At 46.8% G+C, this 14,924-nt stretch overlaps 1 long non-coding RNA gene across 1 annotated transcript in view; it reads left to right on the forward strand.

Annotated features, from left to right (window-relative positions):
* The window catches only part of LOC135057758 (uncharacterized), a 31,200-nt gene extending 16,550 nt beyond the window's left edge, over positions 1-14,650 (forward strand). Inside the window, exon 2 of the long non-coding RNA XR_010244345.1 lies at positions 14,368-14,650. This is a non-coding gene — a long non-coding RNA (uncharacterized LOC135057758). The remainder of the gene's footprint in view (positions 1-14,367) is intronic.
* The last annotated feature ends 274 nt before the right edge of the window (positions 14,651-14,924 follow it).

The raw sequence follows: 14,924 nt of genomic DNA on the forward strand, positions 1-14,924 counted from the left end.
TTCTGGGTTTAATCTGGCCTAGACCCGTGGGTCATACACATAGAGTCCCACGGGTACAAACTGGAGTTTCAAGAAATTTCCCCAGGCCGTATTTTCTAAATCGACCTTACCAGCTTCTATCCCAGACAGGGAAGTGGTGGCAGCAGCAATACAAAAATTGTGTCAGGATCAAGTTTTGTCCTGGTTTCCTTGTTACAACAAGAAGGGTTTATTGCAACCCTATTCGTGGTTCCGAAGCCGGACGGCTCAGTCATACCGATTCTAAACCTGTATACTCTGAATCTCTACCTGCAAAGGTTCTAGTTCAAGATGGAATCCCTGAGGGCAGTGGTTTCCAGTCTGGAGGAGGGGGACTTTAGGGTATCAATAGACATAAAAGATGTCTACTTACACGTTCACATTTATCTTTCATATCAAGCTCATCTGAGATTCGCAATACAGAACTGTCATTACCAATTTCAGACGTTGCCGTTCGGACCTTCCACGGCACCGAGGGTTTTCTCCAAGGTGATGGCAGGAAATGATGGTCCTCCTTCGACAACAAGGAGTCAATATAATTCCTGACCTGGAAGATCTCCCGATAAAAGCGAGATCCAGGGAAAAGTTGGTGCAGAACATGGCACTCTCCCTGACAGTACTTCAACATCACGGTTGAATCATAAGTTTTCTAAAGTTACAATTGGAACCGACGACAAGATTGTCCTTTCTGGGGATGATACTGGACACAGAAGTATAGAGGGTATTTCTTCCAGTAGAAAAGGCTCTGGAAATCCAGAGAATGGTCAAACAAATTCTGAAACCAACAAGAGTGTCGATTCATCAATGCATTCGGGTGTTGGGGAAGATGGTAGTACCCTACGAGGCCATACAGTTTGGCAGATTCCATGCCAGAGTATTCCAGTGGTCCGGATCCCACCTACACATGCACTGGAAGATAGTCCTGTCATCCAGAAGCCAGAATTTCGCTCCTGTGGTGGCCACACAGTTCTCACCTACTAGAGGGTCGCAGGTTCGGGATTCAGGACTGGGTCCTAGTAACCATGGATGCAAGTCTCCGAGGCTGGGGTGCAGTCACACAGGGAGAAAGCTTCCAAGGAAGATGGTCAAGTCAGGAAACCTGTCTTCACATAAACGTTTTGGAGTTGAGAGCCATTTACAACGGCCTTCTACAAGCGGGGCATCTTCTTCAAGATCAACCCGTACAGATCCAGTCGGACAATGTAACAGCAGTCGCGTACATAAACCGTCAGGGCGGAACGAAAAAGCCGAGCGGCGATGGCAGAGGTGACAAAGATCCTCCTCTGGGCAGAAAGACATGCAAAAGTGCTCTGTCAGCAATTTTAATTCCGGGAGTGGACAACTGGGAAGCAGACTTCCTCAGCAGACACAATCTCCATCCAGGAGAATGGGGACTCCACCAAGAAGTCTTCGCAGAGCTGTCAGGTCTTTGGGGAGTTCCTCAAGTAGACATGATGGCCTCTCGTCTCAACAAGAAGCTTCAGAGATATTGTTCCAGGTCGAGAGACCCTCAAGCAATAGCAGTGGATGCACTAGTGACCCAGTGGGTGTTTCGGTCGGTGTATGTCTTTCCTCCACTTCCATTAATTCCAAAAGTGCTCAAGATCATTAGGAGAACAAGGGTTCGAGCGATCCTCATTGTCCCAGACTGGCCAAGGAGAGCTTGGTATCCAGATCTTCAGGAGTTGCTCATAGAAGATCCTCGGCCTCTTCCTCTTCGCGAGGACCTGCTGCAGCAGGGGCAGTGCGTGTATCAGGACTTACCGCGGCTACGTTTGATGGCATGGCCGTTGAGCGCCGGATCCTAGCCCGAAAGTTTATTCCCAAAGAAGTCATTCCCACTCTGATTCAGGCCAGGAAAGGAGTAACGTCTAAACATTACCACCGTATTTGGAGAAAATATGTGTCTTGGTGTGAATCCAAGAAGGCTCCTACGGAAGAGTTTCAGTTGGGATGTTTTCTCCATTTTCTGCAGGCAGATGTGGATGCGGGCCTAAGATTGGGTTCAATCAAGGTCCAGATTTCTGCTTTGTCCGTTTTTTCAGAAACAATTGGCCTCCCTTCCAGAAGTTCTGACGTTCGTGAAAGGGGTTCTGCACATCCAACCTCCATTTGTGCCTCCAGTGGCACCATGGGATATTAATGTGGTGTTGCAGTTCCTTCAATCGGATTGGTTTGAACCTCTACAGGAGATAGAGTTGAAGTTTCTCACTTGGAAAGTGGTCATGCTGTTGGCCTTGACATCCGCAAGGAGGGTGTCTGAGTTAGGGGCCTTGTCTCACAAGAGTCCTTACTTGATCTTCCATGAAGATAGGGCTGAGTTAAGAACTCGTCAGCAATTTCTTCTGAAGGTGGTTTCTTCTTTCCATATAAACCAACCTATTGTGGTGCCAGTGGCTACTGACACCTTCGCTGCATCAACGTCTCTGGATGTGGTCAGATTATTGAAAATGTATATCACAAGAACAGCTCGGATATGGAAAACAGAGGCTCTGTTTGTCCTGTATGCTCCCAACAAGATTGGGTGTCCTGCTTCTAAGCAGACCATTGCGCGCTGGATCAGAGGTACGATTCAGCACGCTCATTCCACGGCAGTATTGCCGAAACCGAATTCGGTGAATGCCCATTCTACTAGAAAGGTGGGCTCATCCTGGGCGGCTGCCCGTGGGGTCTCGGCGTTACACTTTGCCGAGCAGCTACTTGGTCAGGGGCAAACACGTTTGCTAAGTTTTACAAGTTTGACACCTTGGCCAATGAGTACCTCAAGTTTGGTCAATCGGTGCTGCAGGGTCATCCGCACTCTCCCGCCTGTACTGGAGCTTTGGTATAATCCCGTGGTACTGAAGTGGACCCCACCATCCTCTAGGACGTATGAGAAAACAGGATTTTAATACCTACCGGTAAATCCTTTTCTCCTAGTCCGTAGAGCAGGGGTGGGAACCTTTTTTTCTACTGAGGGCCATTTGGATATTTATAAAATCCTTCGGGGGCCATACAAAAATTCTCAATTTAAAAAATTACCCTGCCCCCCAGTAGGTCTGCCCCTTAGAGGTACTGCCAAAAAAATGGGTGTGGCCAGTTAAAATGGGACGTGATACACATATGCCCCCAATAGTGCAGTGCCAGATCCACAATTGCCCCCACAGTGCCAGGTATACAAGTGCCCCCACAGTGCCAGGTATACAAATGCCCCTCACCGTGCCAGGTATACAAATGCCCCTCACCGTGCCAGGTATACAAATGCCCCCACAGTGCCAGGTATACAAATGCCCCCCCACAATGCCAGGTATACAGATGCCCCACAGTGCCAGGTATACAAATGCCCCCCCACAATGCCAGGTATACAAATGCCCCCCCACCGTGCCAGGTATACAAATGCCCCTCACCGTGCCAGGTATACAAATGCCCCCACAGTGCCAGGTATACAAATGCCCCCCCACAATGCCAGGTATACAGATGCCCCACAGTGCCAGGTATACAAATGCCCCCCCACAATGCCAGGTATACAGATGCCCCCACAGTGCCAGGTATACAAATGCCCCCCACAGTGCCAGGTATACAAATGCCCCCCACAGTGCCAGGTATACAGATGCCCCCACAGTGCCAGGTATACAAATGCCCCCCACAGTGCCAGGTATACAGATGCCCCCACAGTGCCAGGTACACAGATGCCCCCCACAGTGCCAGGTATACAAATTCCCCCCACAGTGCCAGGTATACAAATGCCCCCCACAGTGCCAGGTATACAAATGCCCCCCACAGTGCCAGGTATACAGATGCCCCCACAGTGCCAGGTTTACAAATGCCCCCCCCCCCCCCCCCATGCTGCTTACCGCTGCTGCTGCTGCTGCTTGCTGCTCCTTTCGGCGGCGTTTCTCGTGTGTCAGGACATGGAGGAGAGAGCGGCTATGTTGGGCGGCGGCGTGTAGGACTTGAAACCAGCCGCCAGTTCAAGAGCCAATCAGAGCTTGCGGACCGGCAGTCGCGGCTCCTGATTGGCTGCCGGTCTGCGAGCTCTGATTGGCTCACGAACCGGCAGCTGGTTTCAAGTCCTACACGCCACCCGGCTTATACGGCCCGCGGCCCGGAGGTTCCCCACCCCTGCCGTAGAGGATGCTGGGCACCCAGCCCAGTGCGTACTTTACCTGCAGTTGTTATTTTGTTACGTTTTCAGCACAGTTGCTGTAATGTTCATGCTTGTTGGCATGAGTTTTGTTGAATACCATGTTGTGCAGCATGGTTGAAGTGTGAGCTGGTAGGAATCTCACCGTTAATTTAAAAGTGAATCCTTTTCTCGAAATGTCCGTCTCCCTGGGCACAGTTCCTATCCTGAGGTCTGGAGGAGGGGCATAGAGGGAGGAGCCAGTTCACACTCTAGAAAAGTCTTAAAGTGCACATGGCGCCTGCAGGACAGTCTATACCCCATGGTACTGAAGTGGACCCCAGCATCCTCTACAGACTAGGAGAAAAGGATTTACCAGTAGGTATTAAAATCCTGTTTTTGGAATAATTGCATACCATAATGAGATATAATGATGGGACCTAAGTCTAAGCAGAAAATACATACATGTTTCATAAAAACCTTATACACACAGCCTGAAGGTAATGTTAGCCAATATTTTTAATAACTTTGTGCATTAAACAAAGTGTGTGTACATTCACACAATTCATTTATAATTCATATACACCTTATACACACAGTCTGAAGGTCATTAAATATAGTATTTTTAATAACTTTGTGTATTAAAGTTTGTGTACATTGAGCCATCGGAAAGCAAAGGTTCACTATCTCACTCAAAAAATTCCGTATTTCGAATATTCCGTATTTCGGAATATTTGGATATGGGATACTCAACCTGTATTATACTCTGTCTGGCTTCATCGTACTAAACCGCTCTCTGTTGCATTTGTGTACAATGTCTAACAGGAAGGGCAGTAAATATGTGGACGCTCCTGCATCATGCAGAGTATGCGCCAAAGATTTACCAGTGGGGGAAGCTGTGTATGATGGTCTGTGTACCATGTGTCATACACCATCCAGTCAGTCCTCAACTCTTGTATCCAGTCAGGAGCCACCTTAGGTTGCGTTCTTAAGCCTTCTGGGTACTCTAGTGGAATGCCTAACGCCCCCTATGGGACCACCTGTACCATTACAGTCTCAAATAGTCCCTATGGTTAATCTGCCTTGGGCGGAAAACTTGTCTAACCAGCAGTTGACTCATTCCTTGGTCAGACAAAAGTCTACCTCCGGTCACTCCCGTGTCGCTGGGTCATCTAAGCCGACTGCTTCCTCCTCACAATCCACAATTCTCTCTGATGTTTCATGTGAAGAGGAGGGGAAGCATACTGTCCTGTCGACTCTGAATCAGGCGTTTCTGACGAGGATTCTACAATGCAAATTGACGTCCCTGCTCTAGTGGTTGCTATTAAGTAAATCCTACAAATCACTGATAATGAGGAACCCACTACTGTCATGAAGGAAACTGAATCTTTTAAACGGCAGAAGGTGGCTAAAAATCTGTTACCCCATTCTGACCATTTGGTTGACATCAGGCAGGAACCCTTGTCTAATCCCAGGAAGAAATTCCCTCTATCTAAACAGGCCTTAGCTCGCTACCATCTCCCTGCAGAGTTATGTAACAAGTTGGAAAATTCACCGCCGGTGGATTCTCATGTCACCCGCTTAGTGGTGTCATCAACTCTGCCTGTCACTACTGTCACTTCACTGAAAGAACCCACAGATAAGCGTTTGGAGGGATGTCTTAAATCCATTTACTCCCTGACAGGTGCTGTACATAGACCCACTATTGCTGCCTCCTGGGCTGCTAAAGGTATTGAAGCATGGATTCAGGCATTAGAGGAAGAGCTGCCAGAGGATATATCTGACAATGCCAGACAATACCTGTCTCACATAACCACCGCTTCTTATTATATTTAAGAGGCGTCCTCTGAGGCGGGTGTGTTGGCAGTCAAGGCGTTGACTACGACTGTCCTGGCTCGCCGTATTCTGTGGTTGAGGTCATGGAAGGTGGACCTGGACTCCAAAAAGACCTTGGAGGTACTCCCTTTTAAGGGAGACATATTGTTTGGGGAAGACCTAAATAAAATTGTGTCTGAACTGCCAAATACTAATCCTTCTGCACAGAAAGCAAAAAGTACCACTTTTCGTTCCTTTCGACCTCAAGGGAAAGCAAAAGGTCAGGCATACCCGAGACAATCTCGTGCTTCCAAAACCACTAAGCCCAAGACAAAGAAGTCCTGGGCAGCCCATCAGCCTGCTTCTAAACAAGACAAGCCTGCCGCATGACAGGGCGGACCTCCCCCTGGGGGACCCCAGGGTGGGAGGCCGTCTTCTGCAGTCTGGTTGAAGACCACCTCAGACTCATGGGTGCGAGAAGTTGTCTCTCACGGGTACGCAGTCTCTTTCAAGAGACGTAGTTTTGCACCACAGTTATCTCTTTGGATCCACTGCAGCAGGTTGTGAGTTCTCTCCTGGATACAGGAGTGGTAGTGCCGGTACCACTGTCCCAAAGGGGCAGTGGTTACTACTTGACCCTGTTTCTAGTCCCGAAACCAATGGGTCCTTCCGTCCTATACTCAACCTCAAATCACTAAACAAGTTTGTGAGAGTGTCCAGGTTCTGTATGGAGACACTGCGCTCAATTGTACTGGCAATGGAACCCGAAGACTATATGGTATCCCTGGAAATTCAGGATGCATACCTGCATATACCTATTGCCAAATCACATTAGCAGTATCTGTGGTTTGTTATTGGCAACCTACACTATCAGTTCCAGGTTCTGCCATTTGGACTGGCTGCAGCTCCTCGGATCTTCACCAAGGTCATGGCCGTAATGACGGTACATCTCCGTCACCAGGGAGTCAGGATCCTGGCCTATCTGGATGACTTACTGATCCTGGAAAACTCCCACAATGTCCTCCTCAGTCATCTACAACTGACGGTAAGCTTCCTACAAGCCCGTGGGTGGCTCATCAATTGGAAGAAATCCTCGCTGGTCTCAGCTCACAGCATGGTACACCTGGGGGCACTCCTGGACACACACAGTTAACATCTGTTCCTGTCTCCGGAGAAAGTCTTGAAGCTTCAAGACAGAATAAGGTGCTTCCTTTGTTGCCCCAGAGTGTCAATACACTTGGCGATGCAAGTACTTGGCCTGATGGTGTCGGCATTCGACATGGTAGAGTATGCTTAATTTCATTCCCGCCCTCTACAGAGGTTCCAAGTGGAACGGCCTACCTCATTGGATCAAATTTCACATGATTACTTTGACTCCGAAGGTTCGTCAATCGCTGACCTAGTGGCTACAGGACCAGCAATTGAGCAAGGGCCATTCCTTCTGGATCCCCTACTGGGTCCTGCTGACGATGGATGCCAGTCTGCGAGGATGGGGTGCGGTGTTGGAGCAACACTTTTCATGGTTGTTGGACCAAGGAGGCGTCTCTACTCCCAATAAACATTCTGGAGCTGCAGGCAGTGTTCAATGCATTAACTCTCGCCCTGCCTCTGGTACAGAACAGGCCTGTTCAAGTATGGTCAGACAACGCCACCACAGTGGCATACATCAATTATCAAGGCGGCACTCGAAGCTGCATGGCAATGTTGGAAGTGTCAAAAGTCCTTCGATGGGCGGAACGTCATCTGCCAGCAATATCGGCATTGTTCATTCCGTGTGTCCTAAACTGGGAAGTGGACTTCCTCAGTCATCAGGACGTACACGCTGGAGAGTGGAGTCTTCATGCGGAAGTCTTGCCACTCCTAGATGTAGAACTGATGGCGTCTCGACACATTCACAAAGTTCCGGTCTTCGGATCAAGGACCAGGGATCCTCAAGCAGCGTTCGTGGATGCACTAGCCATTCCATGGAACTTTCGGCTGCCTTACGTGTTCCCTCCAGTGTCACTCCTGCTCAGGGTCCTGCGTAAGTTCAAGCAAGAAGGAGGAGTACTACTGCTAGTCACTCCGGCGTGGCCCAGACTGCATTGGTTCTCAGACCTGCATGGTCTATCGACAGAGCATCCTCTTCTACTTCCTCAACGATCAGACCTCCTCATACAGGGCCTTTGTCTCTATCCAGACCTGGCCAGACTGGGTTTGTCGGCATGGCACTTGAAGCATCACTCCTGAGGGACAAAGGATTCTCTGAGGCGGTCATCCAAACTATGTTGAAAGCCCGCAAACCGGCATCTGCCCGGATCTATTACAGGGTCTGGATTTCTTACTTCACCTAATGTGCTGATAAGAACTATGATGTGTACAGTTTCAAAACATCCAGAATCCTGGCTTTCCTGCAACAAAGCCTGGACTTAGGCCTTTATCTGGCCTCCCTCAAGGTTCACATATCTGCCTTGTCGGTGTGGTTTCTGAGATAAATTGCATCTCTACCTGACGTTCATACATTCACTCAGGTTGTGTTAAGGATTCAGCCTCTGTATGTCCCTCTGGTGGCTCAATGGGATGTTGTCCTGAATGCCCTACAAGAGTCTCCATTTGAACCTCCTTGAGTCAGTGGACCTTAAATGGCTCACAGCCAAGGTCCTGTTTCTGTTGGCTATTACCTCTGCTAGAACGGTGTCGGAAATAGGCGCTTTGTCCTGTCGTCCACCCTTTCTAACATTACATCATGACTGGGCAATTCTTAAAACTCAAATCAAAATAGCAAAGAAATTACTTAACTAGCGCAGAAATGAAGGCTATTTATGAATTAGGGACTTTAAAACCAGAAGGCCTGAATGCTGATTTCGAGATCAAATGGTTTCTTTAATTAACATTGGTTGAAATAGATTTTAGACTAGTCAGTATTTGAATCTGTTTATGTAATAGCTATTTTATGTGTTTTTAAGTGGTTGTGGATACGATACAGAGTTTACTGAGTGCTTGTTTACGTTACAGAGTTTGACATCCGGATGTTTACATTACACGTCACCGGAAGTGACATGACGCATCGGTAAAATACCTTTAAATTGATTTATGATACATTTGAAAAACGTTAAACAAAAGCAGAGCCGGCCCTAACCAATATGATGCCCTAGGCAAGATTTTGGCTGGTGCCCCCTAGCACCGCCGCTAGTTCTGCAGGAGATGCCTGGCATGAGTCAGCTGGCAGCTCTGCTAACGTGGGGCGCCTTTTGTTTATGAAAATGCATCTTATTTGCATTACTATGTGGCTAGAATGCACAAGCAGGTTCTGCTGATTAAAATGATATGCAGCATGCCTATATTCTGTGTGCGACTGCGGCTGTATCTGCCAACGAAATGCTACATTACAGTGATTTCCAGGAATACACTGCAACCTAGCATTTCATATGCAGATACAGCTGCAGTCGCACACAGAATATAGGCATGCTGCAGAAGCTGCTGGTGCCCTAAGCATACCAAATGCCCTAGGCAGTTGCCTAGTTTGCCTATGCCTAAGGCCGGCTCTGAACAAAAGGAACCCTGAGGGGGAGTAGACCATTATACGGGAATGTATTGCTGAAACGAGAAATCCGTCACCTTGGGGATCGCGACTTGGGAGGATGGACGGAGATGACGTCACTGGGGGACGGCCTTTCAACAGGGGAGATCCAGTTGCCATGAATACACGTGACGTGGATTCTAGGAGAGACCCAGTTGTCATGACTATGCATGACGTGGACTTGACGTGACGGGATGCCCGCTCTCGGCAAAGGAACCACAGGACAAATAGTTGATTGCTGTATAGGGTTCAGCTGAGAGCGGAATGATAGGATTGGTTAGGTGGTCTTTAAATATTTGAAGAGGCAGAGCCACTGTTATCCGTTACTGGCACCTTGAAAAAGACCCTAGTGAAGGGTGGAAACGCGTTGGTGTATAGGCGTTCTGACTTCGCTCAACAGTAGTGATTACCTGAATAGCAGCTTGCCTGTGGGGAAACCCTGGGAATTCTTTCCCACGGACTTTCATGCTGTTATGAACTGTTTCATTGCAGTTCCAACATCTTTGGTAATTATCCTCTGTACTGAGTGATAGAAGGACTGACACTTAAAGGGCCTCTGCTTTAGTTTGCTGTGTATTAGGAATTGTTTTGTCCTGAATTTTCATTGTACTATGGGCCTAATTCTGAGTTGATCGCAGCAGCAAGTTTCACCAGCAAGTTTGTTAGCAGTTAGGCAAAACCATGTGCACTGCAGGGGAGACAGATATAACGTGCAGAGAGAGTTAGATTTGGGTGTGGTGTGTTCAAACTGAAATCTAAATTGCAGTGTAAAAATAAAGCAGCCAGTATTTACCCTGCACATAAATGAAATAACCCACCCAAATCTAACTCTCTCTGCACATGTTATATCTGCCCCCCCTGCAGTGCACATGGTTTTGCCCAATTGCTAACAAACTTGCTGCTGTGATCAACTCAGAATTACCTCCATTATGTGTTATTAAACTGTACTTCACTATATGTACTTTTCCTCATTTACATACTGACACAATTTTTTTATGCAATGAGGCTAAGTTGGTGGAAATCATCAAAGAGTTAAGACAAGGAGCGCTAGTTAAGTAATTTCTCTGCTATTTTGATTTGATTTGCACTTTTGGTGAAGGGTGGAGGAGACCTTCAAGGAGATTTAACTGATAAGCTGCTCTTAGTGCGCACGGGATCACCACCATTACATTTGTTCAATTCCTAGAACTCGCCCAGGTTATTTACCTAAGGTAGTGTCATTTTTTCACCTTAACTAAGAGATTGTGGTCCTGGCTTTTATCTCTTCGGATTTGTCCCCCAAAGAGCGGTCTTTGGATGTCATAAGGGATCTCCGTATTTATGTGGAGAGGACTGTCTCTATCAGGAGGTCAGATACCCTTTTTGTAATTTTATGATTACCACAAACGTGGCTGGCCTGCGATTAAGCAAACCTTGGCCAGATGGATTAGAAAGGTGATTGCACAAGCTTATGCGCAGGCTGGACTCCCAGCTCCTGCTGATATTAAAGCCCATTCTACTCGGTCTGTGGACCTTCTTGGGCGGCCCGCCGTGGTGCGTCCGCAGAACAATTGTGCAAGGCAGCTACGTGGTTCTCAGTGAACACGTTCATTAGGTTCTATGCCTTTGATACTTCCGCCTCCCAGGATGCTTCCTTTGGATGCTGGGTTCTCATACCCGCTAAGGCGCGTCCCCTCCCTTGAGGAACTGCTTTAGGACATCCCCAATGTTTTCCTGTGCAGAAAAGGAGAGTTATGGTAGACTTACCATTGTTAACTCTTTCTGCGAGGTACACTGGGTTCCACAGGATGCCCACCCTGACGCACCTAGCTTCTATGGGTATGTATGGCATTAGCCGCTGGTCCCTTCTCCTGTCTTGAGAATGTGGTTTTATGTGACTAACATCTACCTACTCTCTTTCCTGCTCCTACTTTGAACTGGTTAACGAAACAGAGTTCACAGTGCCTGGAGGCAGGGATACAGAGGAGGCCCCGCAATGCATCCTGGGACAACCTAAAGCTTTAGCCTGTTGGTGCCTCTGGATCAAGATCCACTCTACACCCCGATGTTTTCCTGTGGAACCTAGTGTACCACGCAGAAAGAGAGTTAACAATGGTAAGTCTACCATAACTCTCCTTATCGCTCAGTGTGTAGGCACCAACGATGAACGATGCGTGGCCCCGCTGTCGTTCATCGTTGGTGCCGACTTGTTTATACATGCAAGCTTATATGGACAATATCGTCCATATTAGCATGCAGGGCTATGGGGCCGGGTGACGTCAGGGGAGTGAAGAAACTTCACACTACCTGATCGGATGGAGGTAAGTGTGGGTGTAGGACTGTCTGGAAGGTATACGCTAGGGCAGTAAAGGCTATGAAAGTCTGCGAAATTGTCCATTTCCCACACATGTTACGTCATGGGTCTTCAACCTGTAACCCTCCAGCTGTTGTGGAACTACACATCTCAGCATGCCATGCCACAGTTTTGCTATTAAGGCAACTTAACACTTAGGCAGGGCATGCTTGGATGTGTAGTTCCGCAGCAGCTAGAGGGCCGCAGGTTGAAGACCCATGTCCAGTTACAAGATCACATATTTCCTGCCACACCTGGCTCCTCTGCAATAAGGGTGCACTGGATCTCTGCTTGCCTAGTAACTGCTCAGAAACTACCGCTAGTAAGGGCCATCTTCTCATTTGCTGTATAGAGTCAGTTTTAATCTGCAACTTTGTTTTACCCCTTTGTCATTCTCTCATACCTACACCCATATCTGTATATTATCTTTCCTTGCATTCTATTTATAGCTCTCTCTTTGAGTTTGACCATGTTATACTCTTCTCTTTCTTTGTCGTCTTTATGTTTTGTTTTTTTCCAAACATCAGGATTGCAGCATCAGACACTGATATATAAAAAGTACTCCTTGCCTTAGCCTAGGTTAATGAAAGGTATTATAGGAATCAAATGTGCAGGGATAAAATGGATTCAGTTCTGGAATTAGAATAAGGTAACTGTGGTCATCATCTAGTATACAGAGTGATATAAACATCCCCTTATACATTTTAGGGAAAGAAATGGTGAACTGAAAATGTAGCTTTACGGTGATAGATAAAAGTGTTTGAGGTCTATTCATGTAGAAAACGAAAACTGAATTGTTACTTATCACTATACATTGCATTTGTTTGATGTGATATATAGATTTGGTAAGTAGCAATTCATGGATACTCACCTTTCCGGTGATGCAGTGCGGTGTACCGGGATCCAGCGGCGCAGTCTTCTCCTACGTTTCCCTTCTGGGGTGTTGTAGTCATCCGGCGGGTCTCTCTGCGCGTGCAATGCCGGCTGAGAAGGGAGGCTGCAGTGGCTGCTGGGTCAGGGGGAGAAGCTAGGAACTTCTCCACGGTAACCTGCTCTGTGAATAGCAACATTTTCTCTGCTTTATGAATAGACTTGTTTGTTTTATTTGTTGTTTGTTTATTTTTGCTGCTTGTGTGTATTAGTTTATTTTTCTGCAGATTCGGTTTAAAAGAAAATAGGGCAGTCTGCTACAGGTAGCTTCAATACGCCATAGTGCAAGTGATCCGCCAGGTCCTGGGCAACTCTGCTGGTGCCAGGCTTGTTTTTTCATCTTTTTACCTAAAAATGTGATGCCACTAGGACACACTAGGAGAATGTGCTAATTAATTTGGTATGCAACATTTGTAGATCTGTGTTCGACTGAGTCTGTATATGAAGCACAGTGGAACGTGGCGTGGAATAAAGCCGCGGCATCCTTTTATATACAGATTCAGACTCACACACAGATATACATGAGTCGCGTATCAAATTAATCACCACAGTCTCCATTGCAACGAAGATGTATTTTTACATAAAAAGATGCTAAAAAGCCGTCCGGCGCTAGCAGAGAATCATTTATTATTAACTTCCACTTATGTTTTGTTTTATGAAGCAGTCACAGGCTAATTGCATGCATAACTAATAAGTGTTCCACTGCAGAGCTCATGTGGGAAATCGTTTTCGAACTTGCTGCAAGAATCAGGGTTTTTAGGAATGTATGAGGGCCTCTGTCTCACTCGGTACAGTCTCTGCATGTTTTGGGGATGTAGTTATGTGACAGCCGGTCACAATACTGATGCCTGCATCCTGACCCCTCAAAATCCCAACAGTCGGAATGCCGACAAACAGGGACTAATACCACTCATGGGTGTCCACAACACTCACTCACCACCGAGCCCACTCGTGGATGTCCACGACACCCGCTCGCGGCCAAGCCCACAGAAGGGGCTTCATTGTGCTCGCCCCCTCCCGTCAGCATTCTAAACCCTGTGATCCCGGCGTCGGTATGGTGACCGACTGGATCCCAAACGCTGCTCACCCATACCCAACACATGTTTTGTACTGACCGTTACCAGCTACATTGTACATGTTTTCTTGCGAACAGAAAAATTCTGCACAGCCGATCCAATTTTGCCACCGCACATCTGTGAAGAGCAGCCATGTCAGCATAGGCTGAAAAACTGGGAGTGGGGAGTACTGCAGTTGTAATGGACTGGTACAGCCAGTACCCTTAATCTGGCTCTGAAGAGGAAGGGATTTAGGGGTAAATTTACTAAGGTGGGAGTTGTTTTAGCAACCAATCAGATTCTATTATCTTCTAGAAGCAGCTAGATAAATGTTAATCTGATTGGTTGCTATGGGCAACATCACCAGTTCTAAAACCTCCCACCTTAGTAAATTTACCCCTTAGAGTTGGATCTTCAGAGGGTGAAGAAAGTTTTTTTTTTTTTTTATATAAATTCAGGTAGGCGGAGTCGCGATTCAAGTAGTGCCTGCATTATTAACAAGTATCAAAAATAATTTGTTGATGTAATTTTCTTTTCCTTTATGTTTCATGAACAGGTGATGGAGAAAGATCAGGATAAGAACCAGGGAGGCTTTGTGGGATATGCTGATGAGGGAGGGAAACGTGACCCTACACAAGAAGATGCTTCACAAGTTCCTCCTGAGGCTGAGCAGAAGGACAGTGCACCACAACTACTGCTGGGTGGGAGGAAAGTGGATGATATGAGATTTATGATCACATGCACTAACTGGTACTGATCAAGCCTCTTCAGTGCATGTAACATGACTTGCAATTATCTGCCTGCTGCTTATTTTATTTTTATAAAGCGGATTAATTAGTTTTGTGCATTGGTGTCCATCTGTTACTCTTAGAAGGACTACAATTTTGAGAAGGGATTGCTCATTCCATCCTAAGTGAACATCCAGTTTTGCTGAAAATGCATTCATTAAACATTAATCCACAATATATTACTTATCTGCTGTCCAGCATTCCATCTTATTTGGCTGTTGCTACGGGTAAATAATTTTCCTTTGCACCATTCATAAATATTTCAATAAATGTCCTTTATTATATTGCTGAGAATCTGGACATGTAATGATTATAATATGATATT

Source organism: Pseudophryne corroboree, chromosome 3 (genome assembly GCF_028390025.1).
Source record: "Pseudophryne corroboree isolate aPseCor3 chromosome 3, aPseCor3.hap2, whole genome shotgun sequence".
Lineage (NCBI taxonomy): Eukaryota > Metazoa > Chordata > Amphibia > Anura > Myobatrachidae > Pseudophryne > Pseudophryne corroboree.